Here is a 5,035-nt window from a genome sequence, read left to right as displayed (position 1 = left end):
TGCCTAGTCATAATACCCTGTAAGATTATATTGAAAACACCCCACATTTTTATAAATACTTATGCATGACTTCCAGTAAGCTTTTGTAACTGTTAAACATTAGAAGACAGAAAGATATGATCAAATATCCTAAGAAAGCATATAATAAATTATAGATGAGTATATATGTAAGCAAAATCATATAATTAATTTTAGAGGAAAATATCATTATCGTCAAAGATGGAACATAACTATTATCAATGAGATAAGAAATGAACATTTATCCATGCTACAGGATGGGGTAAAAATATAAAGAAAGAAACACTATGGGATCAGGAAATCTTTTGTAAAGGGAGTTCCAGTTGGAGAATTGGAAACTCCTATAAGTTGTTATAAAGTTGAGGAAATTTTCCAGAACAAAACCAAACATAAAGAGGTGGAAGAAAAAGAAAAGAAATAGTCAAAAGAGTTCTAGAAATACACAACATGAAAAATCAGGGTGAGATATTATTAGAGAAGTAAGTTCAGAATATTTAATAGAATTGACCTTTTGAATCTTACGTGCTAGATCTATATAAAATAGCTCTATATTCACCAGGTTTTCTGAACAGAAGTAAAGAAGATAATCTACAACTTGATGGAGAGATAAAGATAAAACAACACCAATCATGTACAAAGTATAATGAATCAGAATAACTCCAATTGCAACATTCAAACCAAAAAAGATAAAACTTCAAATTCTGAGGAAAATTCCACAAACAATGAATAGACAATTATCAAACACTTGGAAACCTGCATAGTCTTAAAAAGTGTATTTTCTATACCCCTTTGCTTACAAAACCCACTGACAATGTATTATACCAGAACTAGAATATAAGCTGAGAAAAAGACAGACTCCAGAAAGAGGGAAGCCACAAAGAGGATATCCCCATGGGTTTCCTAGAAGGATGAAGAGGGAAGAGCCGTGAACTGACAGATGAACTTTAGTGATAGAGCACAGTGATTGGGGACATTTTTAGATGCCATGGCTCAAGAAATGGATCTCATGAGTTCCCATTACTACTGCATGTACTATTTTTTTTTAATCTCAAAATAAAATACCTTAGCAAGCCTGGCTGAACATCACATTTTCACTTGACTCATCTTGATATTGCATTGATGAAATTGCTCCTCTTTTTTTATATTCTCTTGGCGGGCTCACTTCATGACTGATTCATCCCTCACACAAGTCAGCCTTGACTCATACTTCTTTCTAGAATACAACTCGGTAGGATAACTACTTTTGGAATTCTAGTATCTAGTCCATATTCTAGGCCTTTGCGAAGTCCCAATATTTTAATCTTTATGTTTCCCAGGTCCTTTCTATGCCCCAACTAATGAATTGCCCTGACAAAATCCTCTGCAATTCTCAAGAGATTAAATTAGACTATGGCCCACAGGCTCTGTTCATTTTATCTCCTCCTGGATCCTTCTGTTAAAAGCCAGAGCTTTGTCATTCCTTTTTTGCAATTATGTTTGTTTTTGTTACGTATTTTTTTCAAAAGTAGCTTGTTACTTGTGTCTATATGAATAATTAGAAAGAGTACAAAGAAAAGGAGATAGGAATATGATTAGAAAAGAGTACCCAGAGAATCCGAGATTCAGGCAATGAACTGTATCTTGTGCTAGGCAGGGAAGATATTAAGTGAATACCATGAAACTGTTACTAATTTATAAAGCACATATAAATAGTGTGATGCCCTTCAAATATAAATATCATCAATGGCAGCTACAGAGAGGAAGAAAAGAGCCAGCACCATGAAGATCTGGACTTCAGAGTACATATTTGACTGCCCCTGGGAAACTGTAACAACAGCTGCAATACAGAAATACCCAAACCCTATGAACCCGAGGGTGGTTGGAGTTGAGGTGCTGGACAGACATACAGATCTCTCAGGAAAGCTGCAGACTTATCAGCACACAGTAGGGACCACCTTGCATTGTGAAGTCCATTACAGATGCAGCAAGAAGCAAAACATCTGTGCAAGAAAATTCTGTAGTTGATCTTGTAGAGAAAACAAGGAACTTAAATCTGCTAATATTTCATTTGCAAGTATGGTCTCACTAGATGAGAGACAAATACAAACCAAATCCTCAGGACCCAGAAAAAATGGTTTTGACTCAGGAAGCCACATTCACAGTGAAAGGAGTCAGCCTGAACAGTTACCTTAAAGGACTGATGGCAAACACAGTATCTTCCAATGCTAATAAAGGCTGAGAAGCAATGGAATGGGTAATGCATAAATGAAAAGCTGAGATTTAAGAATTGGCAGCTTCAGGAAGAAAAAGCATAAAGACACCAATGGCAATGGCCACATATGTAAAGAAATGACAAGAGCTGACATTCACTACCAGGTCCCCCAGGTCTCTTCAAGCTAACAGTATATTTATTTGTTACTTTAAAAACACAACTATATTTTAGGTAGAACTTTTTGACAAGCTGGAGTGAAGCTATGAGATTTACAGCAAAACAAAGATACAGGGGCTCTAAATCACAGGTATCATCTGATGTTAGTATGACTTGAAATTACTAATTGTTAGGGTTCCAGTATTTATGTGAAAATGTATCCATTTTCTAAAAAGTACTTGAAAAAATTTGGTATTGACAGTGAGTCTTCTTAAGGTAGAGTGTTGAAGCTTTTCAGGCATCAGAACTTAACCTGCTGTGGACCAACCCCAGAAAAAAGCAGAGCCACCCCTTAGGTACGCACAGTTGCCTAGCTGCGGCTGCACACTAGAACTGTGTGCATGAGAAACTCCCTTTAAAAGAAGAAACTGGGTAGTTGTAAAAGGCATTAATTTGTATAAAATAGCTTGCTCTGCTAGAAACCAGTGCGTATGTTTGTTTTTGTTCTTGTTTTATACCAGTTTCGAACTCAGGACCTTGTGCTTGGTGGGCAGGCAGTAGAACCACTGAGCTCTATTCCTGGCCCAATGGTGTTCTGATTTGGAACTTAAATGACATTTTGGGAGTGAAAATTGTCACTGAAGTAATATTATTTTATTGTATTAAAGAGTATTGTATTGTGTTTGCCAAAAGTTTTATAACTTAGTAAAGGGATTACCTTCCTTGGATTTGTACTTTATGACTTAGCACACTGTACTATGACTGGTTATGCTAACTAAAAAAAAAAAATAAAGTCAGTATCTAAGGGGGGAAAAAAGAGGAAAAGAAAGAAAGAGAGAAGGAAAAAAGAAAGGAAAGGAAGTAAAAGGAGCATGAAAATTATTTTTCATTTTTCTTGAATACTTAATATATCTTCATTAAGTATGTATTATTTATAAATATATTCCTGGGCTGGGAATTTAGCTCAGTGTCACCATGTCTGCCTCACAAGTGCAAACATCCTGAGTTCAATCCCCGGTACCAAAAAAAAAAAAAAAAAAGTATAAATATATTCCTAAAGACTTTCTAGCTTATTTTCTTTACAAATCTCAATATTCCTTTGACCTAATATCATTTCAGTCCCCTTGAAAATTTTACCCTGCTGATTTTATTTCTATTATTGAAATTTATATCAACCTGACTAAATGCAGACAAAAAGCATTTTTTAATATTTCAGTGGAGGACATACTATATAATTTTGCCTTACAGGTTTATGTTTTCAAGGATATGAATGTATGGAGAGAATTTATTTAACCAGAGTTTCCATATGCATGAATTTAAAATATCTACATATTTAAATTTAAAATATAGTCAAGGGAGTTATACTTTTTTCTAAAGGAAAAGGAAATGATCCTTAGCATCAGATTTACCATTATATGTACTGGATGCCAACAGTTTATGTGTTTTATATAATTTTTCTATTCCAAAATCAGTTCAAGTCAATGTAATATAATTTCAATATTTTTCAGAACATTAAAAATTCCTATTATTCTTAAAAATAAATTTATGTATTTATTGTATTATTTCATTTTAAGTTCAAATAGCTATTAAAATTAACCTTTAGCAGTTCATATAGTTGTGTATAGCTTATTTTCCTTCTAACATGAGGTGAGCAAAATTATGAGCCTCATTGTTAACTGACACCAAAGCAAACTAGATATTGTGCGAACCAACCTACTGATCTATAGTCTAACTCAAAATACCCTCAGTAGTTCTACAATTTATTTTGTCTCTCAGAGAAAAAAATGAAATCTACAAAACCTACTTTACCTGCTCAAATTATAAGTCAGACTATGACCTACAAGCTCTCTTTAGCTTCTTTTCTCCAGGATCTTTCTGTTAAAAGCCATACTATTGGCATTCATTTTTGCAGTTAGGTTTGTCTTTGTATTTTTTTTTCAAAACTATTGTTACATATGGATATATATATATATATATATATATATATGTAACAATATATAAGCTTAAATTATGAGAATAAGCAGAACATGGTCTCTAATCAGATCTGATTGATTTTAAAGCCAGAGCTCTTTCCAGAGATAGCTTAAGAAGAAGAAATGACATTTGGGATGATATAACCAGGATAAGAGCCATATAGGAAGATCAGAGAGCTTCAGAGCTCTACGTCTGAAAAAAAAAAAAAAAAAAAAAAAAAAAAGTTCCAAAAACAATCTTTTGAGAAGTAGGGAGGGTAGAAAAGCAATTAACTTCCAATTTCTGATTCTGAATGTAGTTTGGATGTTGCCTCTCTGTCCTAACAGTAACTATAAAAGAAGAGCAGAATGACAAATCAGTAGCTGAGTGGATCCTAGGAAAGGCCAAACACCACAAGGAACAAGGAGTAATGGGATGGGAAACCGTGAACTGTAATCGACAAATTTCTAGACATTTACCATGGAGAAGTCTGAGGGTTAAAAACTCCAGGAGCCAGTATGAAAGTAGGGCTACTTTTGTAAGCTTGACCTCCAGGAGCTCAGTAAGGTTCTCACAGTAAATATCTAAGAAAAATCTTCATGAAGATGGGAAGAACTTCAAAGAAGACATAAATGAAGATAAAATAAAAAGTTCTGATTTTATTAGTAATTGATTGAAAAGATGAGTTTTCTTGAAGTAATAGCAACAAAGTCCATG

At 33.9% G+C, this 5,035-nt stretch overlaps 1 pseudogene; it reads left to right on the top strand.

Annotated features, from left to right (window-relative positions):
* The first annotated feature begins 1,776 nt into the window (after positions 1 to 1,776).
* On the top strand, positions 1,777 to 2,350 carry LOC104870030 (annotated as a pseudogene).
* The last annotated feature ends 2,685 nt before the right edge of the window (positions 2,351 to 5,035 follow it).

This window comes from Fukomys damarensis, unplaced genomic scaffold, assembly GCF_012274545.1.
Source record: "Fukomys damarensis isolate Sample0158 unplaced genomic scaffold, DMR_v1.0_HiC HiC_scaffold_11, whole genome shotgun sequence".
Classification (NCBI taxonomy): Eukaryota; Metazoa; Chordata; class Mammalia; order Rodentia; family Bathyergidae; genus Fukomys; species Fukomys damarensis.
The sequence above is the reverse complement of the archived record's forward strand: the minus strand, read 5'-3'. Positions and strand labels throughout refer to the sequence as shown.